Source organism: Lissotriton vulgaris, chromosome 2_2, assembly GCF_964263255.1.
Source record: "Lissotriton vulgaris chromosome 2_2, aLisVul1.2, whole genome shotgun sequence".
Taxonomy (NCBI): Eukaryota; Metazoa; Chordata; class Amphibia; order Caudata; family Salamandridae; genus Lissotriton; species Lissotriton vulgaris.
In genome coordinates, this window is record NC_141688.1 from 242,061,239 (window position 1) to 242,087,902 (window position 26,664).

A 26,664-nucleotide genomic window follows, 5' to 3' on the forward strand; every position below is an offset into this window, starting at 1 on the left:
TCTACTCTCTAAAACCTAAAACTAAGTTTTAAATAAACTTCTTTCTAGGCATCCACTCTCCCTAATCTTGCAAGAAAATGTCAATAAATTTGTTGAAATAATTCATTCACGCCTATCCTGAAACTAAATTTAAATCAACTTTTTTGCAGTAACACACACACATTTTTCATAAAACAAACACATTTTTTTTCAGGAATCTACTCTCTGAAACCTAAAACTACTTTTAAATGAACTTCTTTCTAGGCATCCACTCTCCCTAATCTTGCAAGAAAATTTCATTTAACTTGTTGAAATATTGCAAACACCCTTATCCAAACATGACATTTAAAACAACTTTTTTGCAGTAACACACTCACATTTTTCATAAAGCAAACCCGTTTTTTTCAGGAATCAACTCCTTGGAACCTAAAATGAATTTTTAAAAGACATCTTTCCAGGCATCGACTCTCCCTAATCATGCAAGAACATTTCAATTAACTTGTTGAAATACTGCAATCACCCTTATCCTGAAACTAAATTTAAATCAACTTTTTTGCAGTAACACACTCACATTTTTCATAAAACAAACACATTTTTTTCAGGAATCCATTCTCTGAAACCTTCTACTCATTTTTAAAAAACTTTTTTTCTAGGCATCCACTCTCCCTAATCTTGCAAGAAAATTTAAATTAACTTGTTGAAATGATGCATTCACGCCTATCCTGAAACTAAATTTAAATCAGCTTTTTTACAGTAACACACTCACATTTTTCATACAACAAACAATTTTTTTTTTCAGGAATCAACTCTTTGGAACCTAAAATGAATTTTTAAAAAATATCTTTCTAGGCATCCACTCTCCCTAATCTTGCAAGAAAATTTCAATTAACTTGTTGAAATATTGCAATCCCCCTTATCCAAAAACGAAATTTAAATCAACTTTTTTGCAGTAACACACTCACATTTTTCATTAAACAAGCACATTTCTTTCAGGAATCTACTCTCTGAAACCTAAAACTAGTTTTAAATAAACTTCTTTTTAGGCATCCACTCTCCCTAATCTTGCAAGAAAATTTCAATTAACTTGTTGAAATATTGCAATCACCCTTATCCAAAAACGAAATGTAAATCAACTTTTTTGCCGTAACACACTCACATTTTTCATAAAACACACACATTGTTTTTTCAGGAATCTACTCTCTGCAACCTAAAACTAGTTTTAAATAAACTTCTTTCTAGGCATCCACTCTCCCTAATCTTGCAAGAAAATTTAAATTAACTTGTTGAAATGATGCATTCACGCCTATCCTGAAACTAAATTTAAATCAGCTTTTTTACAGTAACACACTCACATTTTTCATACAACAAACAATTTTTTTTTTCAGGAATCAACTCTTTGGAACCTAAAATGAATTTTTAAAAAATATCTTTCTAGGCATCCACTCTCCCTAATCTTGCAAGAAAATTGCAATTAACTTGTTGAAATGATGCATTCATGTATATACTGAAACAAAATTTAAATCAACTTTTTTGCAGTAACAAACTCACATTTTTCATAGAACAAACAATTTGTTTTTCAGGAATCCACTCTCTGGAACCTAAAACTAATTTTTAAAAAACATCTTTCTAGGCATCCAGTCTCCCTAATCTTGCAAGAAAAATTCAATTAACTTGTTGAAATATTCCAATCACCTTTATCCAAAAACAACATTTAAATCAACTTTTTTGCAGTAACACACTCACATTTTTCATAAAACAAACACATTTTTTTTTCAAGAATCTACTCTATAAAACCTAAAACTAATTTTAAATAAACTTCTTTCTAGGCATCCCTTCTCCCTAATCATGCGAAAAAAAATTCAATTAACTTGTTGAAATATTGCAATCACCCTTATCCAAAAACAAAATTTAAATCAACTTTTTTGCAGTAACACACTCATATTTTTCATTTTTTTCATAAAACAAACCCAATTTTTTTTCAGGAATCAACTCTCTGGAACCTAAAATGAATTTTTAAAAAACATCTTTCTAGGCATCCACTCTCCCTAATCGTGCAAGAACATTTCAATTAACTTGTTGAAATACTGCGATCACCCTTATCCTGAAACTGAATTAAAATTAACTTTTTTGCAGTAACACACACACATTTTTCATAAAATGACCAGATTTTATTTCAGGAATACACTCTCTGAAACCTAAAACTAATTTTAAATAAACTTCTTTCTAGGCATCCACTCTCCCTAATCTTGCAAGATAATGTCAATTAACTTGTTGAAATGCATTCACGCCTATCCTGAAACTAAATTTAAATCATCTCTTTTGCAGTAACACACTCACATTTTTCATTAAACAAACACATTTTTTTTCAGGAACCCACTCTCTGGACCCTAAAACTAATTTTTAAAAAACATCTTTCTAGGCATCCACTCTCCCTAATCTTGCAAGAAAATTTCAATTAACTTGTTGAAATATTGCAATCACCCTTATCCAAAAACGAAATTTAAATCAACTTTTTTGCAGTAACACACTCACATTTTTCATTAAACAAGCACATTTCTTTCAGGAATCTACTCTCTGAAACCTAAAACTAGTTTTAAATAAACTTCTTTTTAGGCATCCACTCTCCCTAATCTTGCAAGAAAATTTCAATTAACTTGTTGAAATATTGCAATCACCCTTATCCAAAAACGAAATGTAAATCAACTTTTTTGCAGTAACACACTCACATTTTTCATAAAACACACACATTGTTTTTTCAGGAATCTACTCTCTGCAACCTAAAACTAGTTTTAAATAAACTTCTTTCTAGGCATCCACTCTCCCTAATCTTGCAAGAAAATTTCAATTAACTTGTTGAAATGATGCATTCGCGCCTATCCTGAAACTAAATTTAAATCAACTTTTTTGCAGTAACAAACTCACATTTTTCATAGAACAAACAATTTGTTTTTCAGGAATCCACTCTCTGGAACCTAAAACTAATTTTTAAAAAACATCTTTCTAGGCATCCAGTCTCCCTAATCTTGCAAGAAAAATTCAATTAACTTGTTGAAATATTCCAATCACCCTTATCCATAAACAACCTTTAAATCAACTTTTTTGCAGTAACACACTCACATTTTTCATAAAACAAACACATTTTTTTTTCAAGAATCTACTCTATAAAACCTAAAACTAATTTTAAATAAACTTCTTTCTAGGCATCCCTTCTCCCTAATCATGCGAAAAAATTTAAATCAACTTTTTTGCAGTAACACACTCATATTTTTCATTTTTTTCATAAAACAAACCCAATTTTTTTTCAGGAATCAACTCTCTGGAACCTAAAATGAATTTTTAAAAAACATCTTTCTAGGCATCCACTCTCCCTAATCGTGCAAGAACATTTAAATTAACTTGTTGAAATACTGCGATCACCCTTATCCTGAAACTAAATTAAAATTAACTTTTTTGCAGTAACACACACACATTTTTCATAAAATTACCAGATTTTATTTCAGGAATACACTCTCTGAAACCTAAAACTAATTTTAAATAAACTTCTTTCTAGGCATCCACTCTCCCTAATCTTGCAAGATAATGTCAATTAACTTGTCGAAATGCATTCACGCCTATCCTGAAACTAAATTTAAATCATCTCTTTTGCAGTAACACACTCACATTTTTCATTAAACAAACACATTTTTTTTCAGGAACCCACTCTCTGGACCCTAAAACTAATTTTTAAAAAACATCTTTCTAGGCATCCACTCTCCCTAATCTTGCAAGAAAATTTCAATTAACTTGTTGAAATATTGCAATCACCCTTATCCAAAAACGAAATTTAAATCAACTTTTTTGCAGTAACACACTCACATTTTTCATTAAACAAACACATTTTTTTCAGGAATCTACTCTCTGAAACCTAAAACTAGTTTTAAATAAACTTCTTTTTAGGCAACCACTCTCCCTAATCTTGCAAGAAAATTTCAATTAACTTGTTGAAATATTGCAATCACCCTTATCCAAAAACGAAATGTAAATCAACTTTTTTGCAGCAACACACTCACATTTTTCATAAAACACACACATTGTTTTTTCAGGGATCTACTCTCTGCAACCTAAAACTAGTTTTAAATAAACTTCTTTCTAGGCATCCAATCTCCCTAATCTTGCAAGAATATTTCAATTAACTTGTTGAAATGATGCATTCGCGCCTATCCTGAAACTAAATTTAAATCAACATTTTTGGAGTAACACACTCACATTTTTCATAAAACAAGCACATTTTTTTCAGGAATCCACTCTCTGAAACCTTCTACTCATTTTTAAAAAATTTCTTTCTAGGCATCCACTCTCCTTAATCTTGCAAGAAAATTTCAATTAACTTGTTGAAATGATGCATTCACGCCTATCCTGAAACTAAATTTAAATCAGCTTTTTTGCAGTAACAAACTCACATTTTTCATAAAACAAACACATGTTTTTCTCAGGAATCCACTCTCTGAAACCTTCAACTCATTTAAAAAAAGAATTCTTTCTCGGCATGCACTATCACTAATCTTGCAAGAAAATTTCAATTAACTTGTTGAAATATTGCAATCATCCTTATCCTAAAACTAAATTGAAATCAACTTTTTTGCAGTACCACACTGACATTTTTCATAAAACGAACACACTTTTTTCAGGAATCCACTCTATGAAACCTTCTACTACGTTTTTTAAAAATGAATTTCTAGGCATCCACTCTCCTTAATCTTGCAAGAGAATTTCACTCAACTTGTTGAAATATTGCAATCACCCTTATCAAAAACGAAATTTAAGTCAACTTTTTTGCAGTAACACACTCACATTTTTCATAAAACAAACAAATTTTTTTCAGGAATCTACTCTCTGAAACCTAAAACTAGTTTTAAATAAACTTCTTTCTAGGCATCCACTCTCCCTAATCTTGCAAGAAAATTTCAATTAACTTGTTGAAATGATGCATTCACGCCTATCCTAAAACTAAATGTAAATCAACTTTTTTGCAGTAACACACTCACATTTTTCATAAAACAAACAATTTTTTTTTCAGGAATCCACTGTCTGGAACCTAAAACTAATTTTTAAAAAACATATTTCTAGGCATTCACTCTCCCTAATTTTGCAAGAAAATTTCAATTAACTTGTTGAAATATTGCAATCCCCCTTATCCAAAAACGAAATTTAAATCAACTGTTTTGCAGTAACACACTCAAATTTTTCATAAAACAAACACATTTTTTTTCAGGAATCTACTCTCTAAAACCTAAAACTAAGTTTTAAATAAACTTCTTTCTAGGCATCCACTCTCCCTAATCTTGCAAGAAAATGTCAATAAATTTGTTGAAATAATGCATTCACACCTATCCTGAAACTAAATTTAAATCAACTTTTTTGCAGTAACACACACACATTTTTCATAAAACAAACACTTTTTTTTCAGGAATCTACTCTCTGAAACCTAAAACTACTTTTAAATGAACTTCTTTCTAGGCATCCACTCTCCCTAATCTTGCAAGAAAATTTCATTTAACTTGTTGAAATATTGCAAACACCCTTATCCAAACACGAAATTTAAAACAACTTTTTTGCAGTAACACACTCACATTTTTCATAAAGCAAACCCATTTTTTTCAGGAATCAACTCTCTGGAACCTAAAATGAATTTTTAAAAGACATCTTTCCTGGCATCGACTCTCCCTAATCATGCCAGAACATTTCAATTAACTTGTTGAAATACTGCAATCACCCTTATCCTGAAACTAAATTTAAATCAACTTTTTTGCAGTAACACACTCACATTTTTCATAAAACAAACACATTTTTTTCAGGAATCCATTCTCTGAAACCTTCTACTCATTTTTAAAAAACTTTTTTTCTAGGCATCCACTCTCCCTAATCTTGCAAGAAAATTTAAATTAACTTGTTGAAATGATGCATTCACGCCTATCCTGAAACTAAATTTAAATCAGCTTTTTTACAGTAACACACTCACATTTTTCATACAACAAACAATTTTTTTTTTCAGGAATCAACTCTTTGGAACCTAAAATGAATTTTTAAAAAATATCTTTCTAGGCATCCACTCTCCCTAATCTTGCAAGAAAATTGCAATTAACTTGTTGAAATGATGCATTCATGTATATACTGAAACAAAATTTAAATCAACTTTTTTGCAGTAACAAACTCACATTTTTCATAGAACAAACAATTTGTTTTTCAGGAATCCACTCTCTGGAACCTAAAACTAATTTTTAAAAAACATCTTTCTAGGCATCCAGTCTCTCTAATCTTGCAAGAAAAATTCAATTAACTTGTTGAAATATTCCAATCACCCTTATCCAAAAACAACATTTAAATCAACTTTTTTGCAGTAACACACTCACATTTTTCATAAAACAAACACATTTTTTTTTCAAGAATCTACTCTATAAAACCTAAAACTAATTTTAAATAAATTCTTTCTAGGCATCCCTTCTCCCTAATCATGCGAAAAAAAATTCAATTAACTTGTTGAAATATTGCAATCACCCTTATCCAAAAACAAAATTTAAATCAACTTTTTTGCAGTAACACACTCATATTTTTCATTTTTTTCATAAAACAAACCCAATTTTTTTTCAGGAATCAACTCTCTGGAACCTAAAATGAATTTTTAAAAAACATCTTTCTAGGCATCCACTCTCCCTAATCGTGCAAGAACATTTCAATTAACTTGTTGAAATACTGAGATCACCCTTATCCTGAAACTAAATTAAAATTAACTTTTTTGCAGTAACACACACACATTTTTCATAAAATGACCAGATTTTATTTCAGGAATACACTCTCTGAAACCTAAAACTAATTTTAAATAAGCTTCTTTCTAGGCATCCACTCTCCCTAATCTTGCAAGATAATGTCAATTAACTTGTTGAAATGCATTCACGCCTATCCTGAAACTAAATTTAAATCATCTCTTTTGCAGTAACACACTCACATTTTTCATTAAACAAACACATTTTTTTTCAGGAACCCACTCTCTGGACCCTAAAACTAATTTTTAAAAAACATCTTTCTAGGCATCCACTCTCCCTAATCTTGCAAGAAAATTTCAATTAACTTGTTGAAATATTGCAATCACCCTTATCCAAAAACGAAATGTAAATCAACTTTTTTGCAGTAACACACTCACATTTTTCATAAAACACACACATTGTTTTTTCAGGAATCTACTCTCTGCAACCTAAAACTAGTTTTAAATAAACTTCTTTCTAGGCATCCACTCTCCCTAATCTTGCAAGAAAATTTCAATTAACTTGTTGAAATGATGCATTCGCGCCTATCCTGAAACTAAATTTAAATCAACTTTTTTGCAGTAACACACTCACATTTTTCATAAAACAAACAATTTTTTTTCAGGAATCCGCTCGCTAGAACCTAAAACTAATTTTTAAAAAACATCTTTCTAGGCATCCACTCTCCATAATCTTGCAAGAAAATTTCAATTAACTTGTTGAAATATGGCAATCACACTTATCCAAAAACGAAATATAAATCAACCTTTTTGCAGTAACACACTCAAATTTTTCATAAAACAAACACATTTTTTTTCAGGAATCTACTCTCTGAAACCTAAAACTAGTTTTAAATAAACTTCTTTCCAGGCATCCACTCGCCCTAATCTTGCAAGAACATGTCAATTAACTTGTTGAAATAATGCATTCACGCCTATCCTGAAACTAAATTTAAATCAACATTTTTGCAGTAACACACTCACATTTTTCATAAAACAAACACATTTTTTTCAGGAATCCACTCTCTGAAACCTTCTACTCATTTTTAAAAAATTTCTTTCTAGGCATCCACTCTCCCTAATCTTGCAAGAAAATTTCAATTAACTTGTTGAAATGATGCATTCACGCCTATCCTGAAACTAAATTTAAATCAGCTTTTTTGCAGTAACAAACTCACATTTTTCATAAAACAAACACATGTTTTTTTCAGGAATCCACTCTCTGAAACCTTCAACTCATTTAAAAAACTAATTCTTTCTCGGCATGCACTATCACTAATCTTGCAAGAAAATTTCAATTAACTTGTTGAAATATTGCAATCACCCTTATCCTAAAACTAAATTGAAATCAACTTTTTTGCAGTACCACACTGACATTTTTCATAAAACGAACACACTTTTTTCAGGAATCCACTCTATGAAACCTTCTACTACGTTTTTTAAAAATGAATTTCTAGGCATCCACTCTCCTTAATCTTGCAAGAGAATTTCACTCATCTTGTTGAAATATTGCAATCACCCTTATCAAAAACGAAATTTAAGTCAACTTTTTTGCAGTAACACACTCATATTTTTCATAAAACAAACCCAATTTTTTTTCAGGAATCAACTCTCTGGAACCTAAAATGAATTTTTAAAAAAACATCTTTCTAGGCATCCACTCTCCCTAATCGTGCAAGAACATTTCAATTAACTTGTTGAAATACTGCAATCACCCTTATCCTGAAACTAAATTTAAATCAACTTTTTTGCAGTAACACACACACATTTTTCATAAAACAAACACATTATTTTCAGGAATCTACTCTCTGAAACCTAAAACTAGTTTTAAATAAACTTTTTTCTAGGCATCACTCTCCCTAATCTTGCAAGAAAATTTCAATTAACTTGTTGAAATACTGCAATCACGCCTATCCTGAAACTAAATTTAAATTAACTTTTTTTGCAGTAACACACTCACATTTTTCATAAAACAAACACATTTTTTTTCAGGATTCCACTCTCTGAAACCATCTACTAAATTTTTTTTACATTTATTTCTAGACATCCACTCTCCCTAATCGTGCAAGAAAATTTCAATTAACTTGTTGAAATGATGCATTCATGCCTATCCTGAAACGAAACTTAAATCAACTTTTTTGCAGTAACACACTCACATTTTTCATAAAACAAACACATTTTTGTTCAGGAATCCACTCTCTGGAAGCTAAAACTAATTTTTAAAAACCATCTTTCTAGGCATCCACCCTCCCTAATCTTGCAAGAAAATTTCAATTAACTTGTTGAAATATTGCAATCACCTTATCCAAAAACTACATTTAAATCAACTTTTTTGCAGTAACACACTCACATTTTTCATAAAACAAACACATTTTTTTCAGGAATCCACTCTCTGAAACCTTCTACTCATTTTAAAAAAATGTCTTTCTAGGCATCCACTCTCCCTAATCTTGCAAGAAAATTTAAATTAACTTGTTGAAATGATGCATTCACGCCTATCCTGAAACTATATTTAAATCAGCTTTTTTACAGTAACACACTCACATTTTTCATACAACAAACACATTTTTTTTCAGGAATCAACTCTTTGGAACCTAAAATAAATTTTTAAAAAACATCTTTCTAGGCATCCACTCTCCCTAATCCTGCAAGAACATTTCAATTAACTTGTTAAAATACTGCAATCACCCTTATCCTGAAACTAAATTTAAAACAACTTTTTTGCAGTAACACACACACATTTTTTATAAAATGAACAGATTTTTTTCAGGAATACACTATCTGAAACCTAAAACTAATTTTAAATAAACTTATTTCTAGGCATCCACTCTCCCTAATCTTGCAAGAAAATGTCAATTAACTTGTTGAAATAATGCATTCACGCCTATCCTGAAACTAAATTTAAATCAGCTTTTTTACAGTAACACACTCACATTTTTCATACAACAAACAATTTTTTTTTCAGGAATCAACTCTTTGGAACCTAAAATGAATTTTTTTTTAAATTTCTTTCTAGGCATCCACTCTCCCTAATCCTGCAAGAACATTTCAATTAACTTGTTGAAATGATGCATTCATGCCTATCCTGAAACGAAACTTAAATCAACTTTTTTGCAGTAACACACTCACATTTTTCATAAAACAAACACATTTTTGTTCAGGAATCCACTCTCTGGAAGCTAAAACTAATTTTTAAAAACCATCTTTCTAGGCATCCACCCTCCCTAATCTTGCAAGAAAATTTCAATTAACTTGTTGAAATATTGCAATCACCTTATCCAAAAACTACATTTAAATCAACTTTTTTGCAGTAACACACTCACATTTTTCATAAAACAAACACATTTTTTTCAGGAATCCACTCTCTGAAACCTTCTACTCATTTTAAAAAAATGTCTTTCTAGGCATCCACTCTCCCTAATCTTGCAAGAAAATTTAAATTAACTTGTTGAAATGATGCATTCACGCCTATCCTGAAACTATATTTAAATCAGCTTTTTTACAGTAACACACTCACATTTTTCATACAACAAACACATTTTTTTTCAGGAATCAACTCTTTGGAACCTAAAATAAATTTTTAAAAAACATCTTTCTAGGCATCCACTCTCCCTAATCCTGCAAGAACATTTCAATTAACTTGTTAAAATACTGCAATCACCCTTATCCTGAAACTAAATTTAAAACAACTTTTTTGCAGTAACACACACACATTTTTTATAAAATGAACAGATTTTTTTCAGGAATACACTATCTGAAACCTAAAACTAATTTTAAATAAACTTATTTCTAGGCATCCACTCTCCCTAATCTTGCAAGAAAATGTCAATTAACTTGTTGAAATAATGCATTCACGCCTATCCTGAAACTAAATTTAAATCAGCTTTTTTACAGTAACACACTCACATTTTTCATACAACAAACAATTTTTTTTTCAGGAATCAACTCTTTGGAACCTAAAATGAATTTTTTTTTAAATTTCTTTCTAGGCATCCACTCTCCCTAATCCTGCAAGAACATTTCAATTAACTTGTTGAAATACTGCAATCACCTTTATCCTGAAACTAAATTTAAATCAACTTTTTTGCAGTAACACACACACATTTTTTATAAAATGAACAGATTTTTTTCAGGAATACACTCTCTGAAACCTAAAACTAATTTTAAATAAACTTATTTCTAGGCATCCACTCTCCCTAATCTTGCAAGAAAATGTCAATTAACTTGTTGAAATAATGCATTCACGCCTATTCTGAAACTAAATTTAAATTAACTTTTTTGCAATAATATACTCAAATTTTTCATAAAACAAACACATTTTTTTTCAGGAATCCACTCTCTGAAACCTTCTACTAATTTTTTTTTACATTTATTTCTAGGCATCCACTCTCCCTAATCTTGCAAGAAAATTTCAATTAACTTGTTGAAATGATGCATTCATGCATATCCTGAAACAAAATTTAAATCAACTTTTTTGCAGTAACACACTCACATTTTTCATAGAACAAACATTTTTTTTTCAGGAATCCACTCTCTGGAACCTAAAACTAAATTTTTAAAAAACATCTTTCTAGGCATCCACTCTCCCTAATCGTGCAAGAACATTTCAATTAACTTGTTGAAATACTGCGATCACTCTTATCCTGAAACTAAATTAAAATTAACTTTTTTGCAGTAACACACACACATTTTTCATAAAATGACCAGATTTTATTTCAGGAATTAATCTCTGAAACCTAAAACTAATTTTAAATAAACTTCTTTCTAGGCATCCACTCTCCCTAATCTTGCAAGATAATGTCAATTAACTTGTTGAAATAATGCATTCACGCCTATCCTGAAACTAAATTTAAATCATCTTTTTTGCAGTAACACACTCACATTTTTCATTAAACAAACACATTTTTTTCAGGAACCCACTCTCTGAAACCTTCTACTCATTTTTTTAAAATTTCTTTCTAGGCATCCACTCTCCCTAATCTTGCAAGAACATGTCAATTAACTTGTTGAAATAATGCATTCATGCCTATCCTGAAACTAAATTTAAATCAACATTTTTGCAGTAACACACTCACATTTTTCATAAAAAAAACACATTTTTTTCAGGAATCCACTCTCTGAAACCTTCTACTCATTTTTAAAAAATTTCTTTCAAGGCATCCACTCTCTCTAATCTTGCAAGAAAATTTCAATTAACTTGTTGAAATGATGCATTCACGCCTATCCTAAAACTAACTTGAAATCAACTTTTTTGCAGTACCACACTGACATTTTTCATAAAACAAACACACTTTTTTTCAGGAATCCACTCTATGAAACCTTCTACTAAGTTTTTTAAAAATGAATTTCTAGGCATCCACTCTCCTTAATCTTTCAAGAAAATTTCACTTAACTTGTTGAAATATTGCAATCACCCTTATCCAAAAACAAAATTTAAATCAACTTTTTTGCAGTAACACACTCAAATTTTTCATAAAACAAACCCAATTTTTTTCAGGAATCAACTCTCTGGAACCTAAAATGAATTTTTAAAAAACATCTTTCAAGGCATCCACTCTCCCTAATCGTGCAAGAAAATTTTAATTAACTTGTTGAAATGATGCAGTCACGCCTATCCTGAAACGAAATATAAATCAACTTTTTTGCAGTAACACACTCACATTTTTCATAAAACAAACAATTTTTTTTCAGGAATCCACTCTCTGGAACCTAAAACTAATTTTAAATAAACTTCTTTCTAGGCATCCACTATCCCTAATCTTGCAAGAAAATTTTAATTAACTTGTTGAAATGATGCAGTCACGCCTATCCTGAAACGAAATATAAATCAACTTTTTTGCAGTAACAAACTCACATTTTTCATAGAACAAACAATTTGTTTTTCAGGAATCCACTCTCTGGAACCTAAAACTAATTTTTAAAAAACATCTTTTTAGGCATCCAGTCTCCCTAATCTTGCAAGAAAAATTCAATTACCTTGTTGAAATATTGCAATCACCCTTATCCAAAAACAAAATTTAAATCAACTTTTTTGCAGTAACACACTCATATTTTTCATTTTTTTCATAAAACAAACCCAATTTTTTTCAGGAATCAACTCTCTGGAACCTAAAATGAATTTTTAAAAAACATCTTTCTAGGCATCCACTCTCCCTAATCGTGCAAGAACATTTCAATTAACTTGTTGAAACACTGCGATCACCCTTATCCTGAAACTAAATTAAAATTAACTTTTTTGCAGTAACACACACACATTTTTCATAAAATGAACAGATTTTTTTTTCAGGAATACACTATCTGAAACCTAAAACTAATTTTAAATAAACTTCTTTCTAGGCATCCACTCTCCCTAATCTTGCAAAAAAATTGCAATTAACTTGTTGAAATGATGCATTCATGCATATACTGAAACAAAATTTAAATCAACTTTTTTGCAGTAACAAACTCACATTTTTCATAGAACAAACAATTTGTTTTTCAGGAATCCACTCTCTGGAACCTAAAACTAATTTTTAAAAAACATCTTTCTAGGCATCCAGTCTCCCTAATCTTGCAAGAAAAATTCAATTACCTTGTTGAAATATTGCAATCACCCTTATCCAAAAACAAAATTTAAATCAACTTTTTTGCAGTAATACACTCATATTTTTCATTTTTTTCATAAAACAAACCCAATTTTTTTTCAGGAATCAACTCTCTGGAACCTAAAATGAAGTTTTAAAAAACATCTTTCTAGGCATCCACTCTCCCTAATTGTGCAAGAACATTTCAATTAACTTGTTGAAATACTGCGATCACCCTTATCCTGAAACTAAATTAAAATTAACTTTTTTGCAGTAACACACACACATTTTTCATAAAATGACCAGATTTTATTTCAGGAATACACTCTCTGAAACCTAAAACTAATTTTAAATAAACTTCTTTCTAGGCATCCACTCTCCCTAATCTTGCAAGATAATGTCAATTAACTTGTTGAAATGCATTCACGCCTATCCTGAAACTAAATTTAAATCATCTCTTTTGCAGTAACACACTCACATTTTTCATTAAACAGACACATTTTTTTTCAGGAACCCACTCTCTGGACCCTAAAACTAATTTTTAAAAAACATCTTTCTAGGCATCCACTCTCCCTAATCTTGCAAGAAAATTTCAATTAACTTGTTGAAATATTGCAATCACCCTTATCCAAAAACGAAATTTAAATCAACTTTTTTGCAGTAACACACTCACATTTTTCATTAAACAAGCACATTTTTTTCAGGAATCTACTCTCTGAAACCTAAAACTAGTTTTAAATAAACTTCTTTTTAGGCATCCACTCTCCCTAATCTTGCAAGAAAATTTCAATTAACTTGTTGAAATATTGCAATCACCCTTATCCAAAAACGAAATGTAAATCAACTTTTTTGCAGTAACACACTCACATTTTTCATAAAACACACACATTGTTTTTTCAGGAATCTACTCTCTGCAACCTAAAACTAGTTTTAAATAAACTTCTTTCTAGGCATCCACTCTCCCTAATCTTGCAAGAAAATTTCAATTAACTTGTTGAAATGATGCATTCGCGCCTATCCTGAAACTAAATTTAAATCAACTTTTTTGCAGTAACAAACTCACATTTTTCATAGAACAAACAATTTGTTTTTCAGGAATCCACTCTCTGGAACCTAAAACTAATTTTTTAAAATCATCTTTCTAGGCATCCACTCTCCCTAATCGTGCAAGAACATTTCAATTAACTTGTTGAAATAATGCATTCTCGCCTTTCCTGAAACTAAATTTAAATCAACTTTTTTGCAGTAACACACTCACATTTTTCAAAAAACAAACACATTTTTTTCAGGAATCCACTCTCTGAAACCTTCTACTCATTTTTTTTAAATTTCTTTCTAGGCATCCACTCTCCCTAATCTTGCAAGAAAATTTTAATTAACTTGTTGAAATGATGCAGTCACGCCAATCCTGAAATGAAATATACATAAACTTTTTTGCAGTTACATACTCACATTTTTCATAAAACAAACAATTTTTTTTTCAGGAATCCACTCGCTGGAACCTAAAACTAATTTTTAATAAAACATCTTTCTAGGCATCCACTCTCCCTAATCTTGCAAGAAAATTTCAATTAACTTGTTGAAATATTGCAATCACCCTTATCTAAAAACGAAATTTAAATCAAATTTTTTGCAGTAACACACTCAAATTTTTCATAAAACAAACACATTTTTTTTTCAGGAATCTACTCTCTGAAACCTAAAACTAGTTTTAAATAAACTTCTTTGCAGGCATCCACTCTCCCTAATCTTGCAAGAAAATGTCAATTAACTTGTTGAAATAATGTATTCACGCCTATCCTGAAACTAAATTTAAAGCAAAATTTTTGCAGTAACACACTCACATTTTTCATAAAACAAACACATTTTTTTCAGGAATCCACTCTCTGAAACCTTCTACTAATTTTTAAAAAATGTCTTTCTAGGCATCCACTCTCCCTAATCCTGCAAGAACATTTCAATTAACTTGTTAAAATGCTGCAATCACCCTTATCCTGAAACTAAATTTAAAACAACTTTTTTGCAGTAACACACACACATTTTTTATAAAATGAACAGATTTTTTTCAGGAATACACTCTCTGAAACCTAAAACTAATTTTAAATAAACTTATTTCTAGGCATCCACTCTCCCTAATCTTGCAAGAAAATGTCAATTAACTTGTTGAAATAATGCATTCATGCATATACTGAAACGAAATGTAAATCAACTTTTTTGCAGTAACACACATTCACATTTTTCATAGAACAAACAATATTTTTTTCAGGAATCCACTCTCTGGAACCTAAAACTAATTTTTAAAAAACATCTTTCTAGGCATCCACTCTCTCTAATCTTGCAAGAAAAATTCAATTAACTTGTTGAAATATTCCAATCACCCTTATCCAAAAACAAAAATTTAAATCAACTTTTTTGCAGTAATACACTCACATTTTTCATAAAACAAACACATTTTTTTTCAAGAATCTACTCTATAAAACATAAAACTAATTTTAAATAAACTTCTTTCTAGGCATCCCTACTCCCTAATCATGCAAGAAAATTTCAATTAACTTGTTGAAATATTGCAATCACCCTTATCCAAAAACAACATTTAAATCAACTTTTTTGCAGTAACACACTCACATTTTTTATAAAACAAACACATTTTTTTTCAGGAATCTACTCTCTGAAACCTAAAACTAATTTTAAATAAACTTCTTTCTAGGCATCCACTCTCCCTAATCTTGCAAGAAAACTTCATTTAACTTGTTGAAATATTGCAATCACCCTTATCCAAAAACGAAATTTAAATCAACTTTTTTGCAGTACACACTCACATTTTTCTTAAAACAAACACATTTTTTTCAGGAATCAACTCTCTGGAACCTAAAACGAATTTTTAAAAAACATCTTTCTAGGCATCCACTCTCCCTAATCGTGCAAGAACATTTCAATTAACTTGTTGAAATACTGCGATCACTCTTATCCTGAAACTAAATTAAAATCAACTTTTTTGCAGTAACACACACACATTTTTCATAAAATGACCAGATTTTATTTCAGGAATTAATCTCTGAAACCTAAAACTAATTTTAAATAAACTTCTTTCTAGGCATCCACTCTCCCTAATCTTGCAAGATAATGTCAATTAACTTGTTGAAATAATGCATTCACGCCTATCCTGAAACTAAATTTAAATCATCTTTTTTGCAGTAACACACTCACATTTTTCATAAAACAAACACATTTTTTCAGGAATCCACTCTCTGAAACCTTCTACTCATTTTTTTAAAATTTCTTTCTAGGCATCCACTCTCCCTAATCTTGCAAGAACATGTCAATTAACTTGTTGAAATAATGCATTCATGCCTATCCTGAAACTAAATTTAAATCAACATTTTTGCAGTAACACACTCACATTTTTCATAAAACAAACACATGTTTTTTCAGGAATCCACTCTCTGAAACCTTCAACTCATTTAAAAAAAGAATTCTTTCTCGGCATGCACTATCACTAATCTTGCAAGAAAATTTCAATTAACTTGTTGAAATAATGCAATCATCCTTATCCTAAAACTAACTTGAAATCGAATTTTTTGCAGTACCACACTGACATTTTTCATAAAACAAACACACTTTTTTTCAGGAATCCACTCTATGAAACCTTCTACTAAGTTTTTTAAAAATTAATTTCTAGGCATCCACTCTCCTTAATCTTTCAAGAAAATTTCACTTAACTTGTTGAAATATTGCAATCACCCTTATCCAAAAACAAAATTTAAATCAACTTTTTTGCAGTAACACACTCAAATTTTTCATAAAACAAACCCAATTTTTTTCAGGAATCAACTCTCTGGAACCTAAAATGAATTTTTAAAAAACATCTTTCAAGGCATCCACTCTCCCTAATCGTGCAAGAACATTTCAATTAACTTGTTGAAATACTGCAATCACCCTTATCCTGAAACTAAATTTAAATCAAATTTTTTGCAGTAACACACACACATTTTTCATAAAATGAACAGATTTTTTTTTCAGGAATACACTATCTGAAACCTAAAACTAATTTTAAATAAACTTCTTTCTAGGCATCCACTCTCCCTAATCTTGCAAGAAAATTTTAATTAACTTGTTGAAATGATGCAGTCACGCCTATCCTGAAACGAAATATAAATCAACTTTTTTGCAGTAACACACTCACATTTTTCATAAAACAAACAATTTTTTTTCAGGAATCCACTCTCTGGAACCTAAAACTAATTTTTTAAAATCATCTTTCTAGGCATCCACTCTCCCTAATCTTGCAAGAAAATTTCAATTAACTTGCTGAAATATTGCAATCACCCTTATCCAAAAACGAAATTTAAATCAACTTTTTTGCAGTAACACACTCACATTTTTCATAACACAAACACTTTTTTTTTCAGGAATCTACTCTCTAAAACCTAAAACTAAGTTTTAAATAAACTTCTTTCTAGGCATCCACTCTCCCTAATCTTGCAAGAAAATGTCAATAAACTTGTTGAAATAATGCATTCACGCCTATCCTGAAACTAAATTTAAATCAACTTTTTTGCAGTAACACACACACATTTTTCATAAAACAAACACATTTTTTTTTCAGGAATCTACTCTCTGAAACCTAAAACTAGTTTTAAATGAACTTCTTTCTAGGCATCCACTCTCCCTAATCTTGCAAGAAAATTTCATTTAACTTGTTGAAATATTGCAAACACCCTTATCCAAAAACAAAATTTAAATCAACTTTTTTGCAGTAACACACTCAAATTTTTCATAAAATAAACCCAATTTTTTTCAGGAATCAACTCTCTGGAACCTAAAATGAATTTTTAAAAAACATCTTTCAAGGCATCCACTCTCCCTAATCGTGCAAGAACATTTCAATTAACTTGTTGAAATACTGCAATCACCCTTATCCTGAAACTAAATTTAAATCAACTTTTTTGCAGTAACACACACACATTTTTCATAAAATGAACAGATTTTTTTTTCAGGAATACACTATCTGAAACCTAAAACTAATTTTAAATAAACTTCTTTCTAGGCATCCACTCTCCCTAATCTTGCAAGAAAATTTTAATTAACTTGTTGAAATGATGCAGTCACGCCTATCCTGAAACGAAATATAAATCAACTTTTTTGCAGTAACAAACTCACATTTTTCATAGAACAAACAATTTGTATTTCAGGAATCCACTCTCTGGAACCTAAAACTAATTTTTAAAAAACATCTTTCTAGGCATCCAGTCTCCCTAATCTTGCAAGAAAAATTCAATTACCTTGTTGAAATATTGCAATCACCCTTATCCAAAAACAAAATTTAAATCAACTTTTTTGCAGTAACACACTCATATTTTTCATTTTTTTCATAAAACAAACCCAATTTTTTTCAGGAATCAACTCTCTGGAACCTAAAATGAATTTTTAAAAAACATCTTTCTAGGCATCCACTCTCCCTAATCGTGCAAGAACATTTCAATTAACTTGTTGAAATACTGCGATCACCCTTATCCTGAAACTAAATTAAAATTAACTTTTTTGCAGTAACACACACACATTTTTCATAAAATGAACAGATTTTTTTTTTCAGGAATACACTATCTGAAACCTAAAACTAATTTTAAATAAACTTCTTTCTAGGCATCCACTCTCCCTAATCTTGCAAGAAAATTGCAATTAACTTGTTGAAATGATGCATTCATGCATATACTGAAACAAAATTTAAATCAACTTTTTTGCAGTAACAAACTCACATTTTTCATAGAACAAACAATTTGTTTTTCAGGAATCCACTCTCTGGAACCTAAAACTAATTTTTAAAAAACATCTTTCTAGGCATCCAGTCTCCCTAATCTTGCAAGAAAAATTCAATTACCTTGTTGAAATATTGCAATCACCCTTATCCAAAAACAAAATTTAAATCAACTTTTTTGCAGTAACACACTCATATTTTTCATTTTTTTCATAAAACAAACCCAATTTTTTTTCAGGAATCAACTCTCTGGAACCTAAAATGAAGTTTTAAAAAACATCTTTCTAGGCATCCACTCTCCCTAATCGTGCAAGAACATTTCAATTAACTTGTTGAAATACTGCGATCACCCTTATCCTGAAACTAAATTAAAATTAACTTTTTTGCAGTAACACACACACATTTTTCATAAAATGACCAGATTTTATTTCAGGAATACACTCTCTGAAACCTAAAACTAATTTTAAATAAACTTCTTTCTAGGCATCCACTCTCCCTAATCTTGCAAGATAATGTCAATTAACTTGTTGAAATGCATTCACGCCTATCCTGAAACTAAATTTAAATCATCTCTTTTGCAGTAACACACTCACATTTTTCATTAAACAAACACATTTTTTTTCAGGAACCCACTCTCTGGACCCTAAAACTAATTTTTAAAAAACATCTTTCTAGGCATCCACTCTCCCTAATCTTGCAAGAAAATTTCAATTAACTTGTTGAAATATTGCAATCACCCTTATCCAAAAACGAAATTTAAATCAACTTTTTTGCAGTAACACACTCAAATTTTTCATAAAACAAACCCAATTTTTTTCAGGAATCAACTCTCTGGAACCTAAAATGAATTTTTAAAAAACATCTTTCAAGGCATCCACTCTCCCTAATCGTGCAAGAACATTTCAATTAACTTGTTGAAATACTGCAATCACCCTTATCCTGAAACTAAATTTAAATCAACTTTTTTGCAGTAACACACACACATTTTTCATAAAATGAACAGATTTTTTTTTCAGGAATACACTATCTGAAACCTAAAACTAATTTTAAATAAACTTCTTTCTAGGCATCCACTCTCCCTAATCTTGCAAGAAAATTTTAATTAACTTGTTGAAATGATGCAGTCACGCCTATCCTGAAACGAAATATAAATCAACTTTTTTGCAGTAACACACTCACATTTTTCATAAAACAAACAATTTTTTTTCAGGAATCCACTCTCTGGAACCTAAAACTAATTTTTTAAAATCATCTTTCTAGGCATCCACTCTCCCTAATCTTGCAAGAAAATGTCAATTAACTTGCTGAAATATTGCAATCACCCTTATCCAAAAACGAAATTTAAATCAACTTTTTTGCAGTAACACACTCACATTTTTCATAACACAAACACTTTTTTTTTCAGGAATCTACTCTCTAAATTCTAAAACTAAGTTTTAAATAAACTTCTTTCTAGGCATCCACTCTCCCTAATCTTGCAAGAAAATGTCAATAAACTTGTTGAAATAATGCATTCACGCCTATCCTGAAACTAAATTTAAATCAACTTTTTTGCAGTAACACACTCAAATTTTTCATAAAATAAACCCAATTTTTTTCAGGAATCAACTCTCTGGAACCTAAAATGAATTTTTAAAAAACATCTTTCAAGGCATCCACTCTCCCTAATCGTGCAAGAACATTTCAATTAACTTGTTGAAATACTGCGATCACCCTTATCCTGAAACTAAATTAAAATTAACTTTTTTGCAGTAACACACACACATTTTTCATAAAATGAACAGATTTTTTTTTCAGGAATACACTATCTGAAACCTAAAACTAATTTTAAATAAACTTCTTTCTAGGCATCCACTCTCCCTAATCTTGCAAGAAAATTGCAATTAACTTGTTGAAATGATGCATTCATGCATATACTGAAACAAAATTTAAATCAACTTTTTTGCAGTAACAAACTCACATTTTTCATAGAACAAACAATTTGTTTTTCAGGAATCCACTCTCTGGAACCTAAAACTAATTTTTAAAAAACATCTTTCTAGGCATCCAGTCTCCCTAATCTTGCAAGAAAAATTCAATTACCTTGTTGAAATATTGCAATCACCCTAATCCAAAAACAAAATTTAAATCAACTTTTTTGCAGTAACACACTCATATTTTTCATTTTTTTCATAAAACAAACCCAATTTTTTTTCAGGAATCCACTCTCTGGAACCTAAAACTAATTTTTAAAAAACATCTTTCTAGGCATCCACTCTCTCTAATCTTGCAAGAAAAATTCAATTAACTTGTTGAAATATTCCAATCACCCTTATCCAAAAACAAAAATTTAAATCAACTTTTTTGCAGTAATACACTCACATTTTTCATAAAACAAACACATTTTTTTTTCAAGAATCTACTCTATAAAACATAAAACTAATTTTAAATAAACTTCTTTCTAGGCATCCCTACTCCCTAATCATGCAAGAAAATTTCAATTAACTTGTTGAAATATTGCAATCACCCTTATCCAAAAACAACATTTAAATCAACTTTTTTGCAGTAACACACTCACATTTTGTATAAAACAAACACATTTTTTTTCAGGAATCTACTCTCTGAAACCTAAAACTAATTTTAAATAAACTTCTTTCTAGGCATCCACTCTCCCTAATCTTGCAAGAAAACTTCAATTAACTTGTTGAAATATTGCAATCACCCTTATCCAAAAACGAAATTTAAATCAACTTTTTTGCAGTACACACTCACATTTTTCTTAAAACAAACACATTTTTTTCAGGAATCAACTCTCTGGAACCTAAAACGAATTTTTAAAAAAACATCTTTCTAGGCATCCACTCTCCCTAATCGTGCAAGAACATTTCAATTAACTTGTTGAAATACTGCGATCACTCTTATCCTGAAACTGAATTAAAATCAACTTTTTTGCAGTAACACACACACATTTTTCATAAAATGACCAGATTTTATTTCAGGAATTAATCTCTGAAACCTAAAACTAATTTTAAATAAACTTCTTTCTAGGCATCCACTCTCCCTAATCTTGCAAGATAATGTCAATTAACTTGTTGAAATAATGCATTCACCCTTATCCAAAAACAACATTTAAATCAACTTTTTTGCAGTAACACACTCACATTTTTTATAAAACAAACACATTTTTTTTCAGGAATTTACTCTCTGAAACCTAAAACTAATTTTAAATAAACTTCTTTCTAGGCATCCACTCTCCCTAATCTTGCAAGAAAACTTCAAATAACTTGTTGAAATATTGCAATCACCCTTATCCAAAAACGAAATTTAAATCAACTTTTTTGCAGTACACACTCACATTTTTCTTAAAACAAACACATTTTTCTCAGGAATCAACTCTCTGGAACCTAAAACGAATTTTTAAAAAACATCTTTCTAGGCATCCACTCTCCCTAATCGTGCAAGAACATTTCAATTAACTTGTTGAAATACTGCGATCACTCTTATCCTGAAACTAAATTAAAATCAACTTTTTTGCAGTAACACACACACATTTTTCATAAAATGACCAGATTTTATTTCAGGAATTAATCTCTGAAACCTAAAACTAATTTTAAATAAACTTCTTTCTAGGCATCCACTCTCCCTAATCTTGCAAGATAATGTCAATTAACTTGTTGAAATAATGCATTCACGCCTATCCTGAAACTAAATTTAAATCATCTTTTTTGCAGTAACACACTCACATTTTTCATAAAACAAACACATGTTTTTTCAGGAATCCACTCTCTGAAACCTTCTACTCATTTAAAAAAAGAATTCTTTCTCGGCATGCACTATCACTAATCTTGCAAGAAAATTTCAATTAACTTGTTGAAATAATGCAATCATCCTTATCCTAAAACTAACTTGAAATCAACTTTTTTGCAGTACCACACTGACATTTTTCATAAAACAAACACACTTTTTTTCAGGAATCCACTCTATGAAACCTTCTACTAAGTTTTTTAAAAATGAATTTCTAGGCATCCACTCTCCTTAATCTTTCAAGAAAATTTCACTTAACTTGTTGAAATATTGCAATAACCCTTATCCAAAAACAAAATTTAAATCAACTTTTTTGCAGTAACACACTCAAATTTTTCATAAAACAAACCCAATTTTTTTCAGGAATCAACTCTCTGGAACCTAAAATGAATTTTTAAAAAACATCTTTCAAGGCATCCACTCTCCCTAATCGTGCAAGAACATTTCAATTAACTTGTTGAAATACTGCAATCACCCTTATCCTGAAACTAAATTTAAATCAAATTTTTTGCAGTAACACACACACATTTTTCATAAAATGAACAGATTTTTTTTTCAGGAATACACTATCTGAAACCTAAAACTAATTTTAAATAAACTTCTTTCTAGGCATCCACTCTCCCTAATCTTGCAAGAAAATGTCAATTAACTTGTTGAAATAATGCATTCACGCCTATCCTGAAACTAAATTTAAATCAACTTTTTTGCAGTAACACACTCATATTTTTCATAAAACAAACACATGTTTTTTTCAGGAATCCACTCTCTGAAACCTTCAACTCATTTAAAAAACGAATTCTTTCTCGGCATGCACTATCACTAATCTTGCAAGAAAATTTCAATTAACTAGTTGAAATAATGCAATCATCCTTATCCTAAAACTAACTTGAAATCAACTTTTTTGCAGTACCACACTGACATTTTTCATAAAACGAACACACTTTTTTTCAGGAATCCACTCTATGAAACCTTCTACTAAGTTTTTTAAAAATGAATTTCTATGCATCCACTCTCCTTAATCTTTCAAGAAAATTTCCCTTAACTTGTTGAAATATTGCAATCAACCTTATCCAAAAACAAAATTTAAATCAACTTTTTTGCAGTAACACACTCAAATTTTTCATAAAACAAACCCAATTTTTTTCAGGAATCAACTCTCTGGAACCTAAAATGTATTTTTAAAAAACATCTTTCAAGGCATCCACTCTCCCTAATCGTGCAAGAACATTTCAATTAACTTGTTGAAATACTGCAATCACCCTTATCCTGAAACTAAATTTAAATCAACTTTTTTGCAGTAACACACACACATTTTTCATAACACAAACACTTTTTTTTCAGGAATCTACTCTCTAAAACCTAAAACTAAGTTTTAAATAAACTTCTTTCTAGGCATCCACTCTCCCTAATCTTGCAAGAAAATGTCAATAAACTTGTTGAAATAATGCATTCACGCCTATCCTGAAACTAAATTTAAATCAACTTTTTTGCAGTAACACACACACATTTTTCATAAAACAAACACATTTTTTTTCAGGAATCTACTCTCTGAAACCTAAAACTAGTTTTAAATGAACTTCTTTCTAGGCATCCACTCTCCCTAATCTTGCAAGAAAATTTCATTTAACTTGTTGAAATATTGCAAACACCCTTATCCAAAAACAAAATTTAAATCAACTTTTTTGCAGTAACACACTCAAATTTTTCATAAAATAAACCCAATTTCTTTCAGGAATCAACTCTCTGGAACCTAAAATGAATTTTTAAAAAACATCTTTCAAGGCATCCACTCTCCCTAATCGTGCAAGAACATTTCAATTAACTTGTTGAAATACTGCAATCACCCTTATCCTGAAACTAAATTTAAATCAACTTTTTTGCAGTAACACACACACATTTCTCATAAAATGAACAGATTTTTTTTTCAGGAATACACTATCTGAAACCTAAAACTAATTTTAAATAAACTTCTTTCTAGGCATCCACTCTCCCTAATCTTGCAAGAAAATTTTAATTAACTTGTTGAAATGATGCAGTCACGCCTATCCTGACACGAAATATAAATCAACTTTTTTGCAGTAACAAACTCACATTTTTCATAGAACAAACAATTTGTTTTTCAGGAATCCACTCTCTGGAACCTAAAACTAATTTTTAAAAAACATCTTTCTAGGCATCCAGTCTCCCTAATCTTGCAAGAAAAATTCAATTACCTTGTTGAAATATTGCAATCACCCTTATCCAAAAACAAAATTTAAATCAACTTTTTTGCAGTAACACACTCATATTTTTCATTTTAATCATAAAACAAACCCAATTTTTTTCAGGAATCAACTCTCTGGAACCTAAAATGAATTTTTAAAAAACATCTTTCTAGGCATCCACTCTCCCTAATCGTGCAAGAACATTTCAATTAACTTGTTGAAATACTGCGATCACCCTTATCCTGAAACTAAATTAAAATTAACTTTTTTGCAGTAACACACACACATTTTTCATAAAATGAACAGATTTTTTTTCAGGAATACACTATCTGAAACCTAAAACTAATTTTAAATAAACTTCTTTCTAGGCATCCACTCTCCCTAATCTTGCAAGAAAATTGCAATTAACTTGTTGAAATGATGCATTCATGCATATACTGAAACAAAATTTAAATCAACTTTTTTGCAGTAACAAACTCACATTTTTCATAGAACAAACAATTTGTTTTTCAGGAATCCACTCTCTGGAACCTAAAACTAATTTTTAAAAAACATCTTTCTAGGCATCCAGTCTCCCTAATCTTGCAAGAAAAATTCAATTACCTTGTTGAAATATTGCAATCACCCTTATCCAAAAACAAAATTTAAATCAACTTTTTTGCAGTAACACACTCATATTTTTCATTTTTTTCATAAAACAAACCCAATTTTTTTCAGGAATCAACTCTCTGGAACCTAAAATGAATTTTTAAAAAACATCTTTCAAGGCATCCACTCTCCCTAATCGTGCAAGAACATTTCAATTAACTTGTTGAAATACTGCAATCACCCTTATCCTGAAACTAAATTTAAATCAAATTTTTTGCAGTAACACACACACATTTTTCATAAAATGAACAGATTTTTTTTTCAGGAATACACTATCTGAAACCTAAAACTAATTTTAAATAAACTTCTTTCTAGGCATCCACTCTCCCTAATCTTGCAAGAAAATGTCAATTAACTTGTTGAAATAATGCATTCACGCCTATCCTGAAACTAAATTTAAATCAACTTTTTTGCAGTAACACACTCATATTTTTCATAAAACAAACACATGTTTTTTCAGGAATCCACTCTCTGAAACCTTCAACTCATTTAAAAAACGAATTCTTTCTCGGCATGCACTATCACTAATCTTGCAAGAAAATTTCAATTAACTAGTTGAAATAATGCAATCATCCTTATCCTAAAACTAACTTGAAATCAACTTTTTTGCAGTACCACACTGACATTTTTCATAAAACGAACACACTTTTTTTCAGGAATCCACTCTATGAAACCTTCTACTAAGTTTTTTAAAAATGAATTTCTATGCATCCACTCTCCTTAATCTTTCAAGAAAATTTCCCTTAACTTGTTGAAATATTGCAATCACCCTTATCCAAAAACAAAATTTAAATCAACTTTTTTGCAGTAACACACTCAAATTTTTCATAAAACAAACCCAATTTTTTTCAGGAATCAACTCTCTGGAACCTAAAATGTATTTTTAAAAAACATCTTTCAAGGCATCCACTCTCCCTAATCGTGCAAGAACATTTCAATTAACTTGTTGAAATA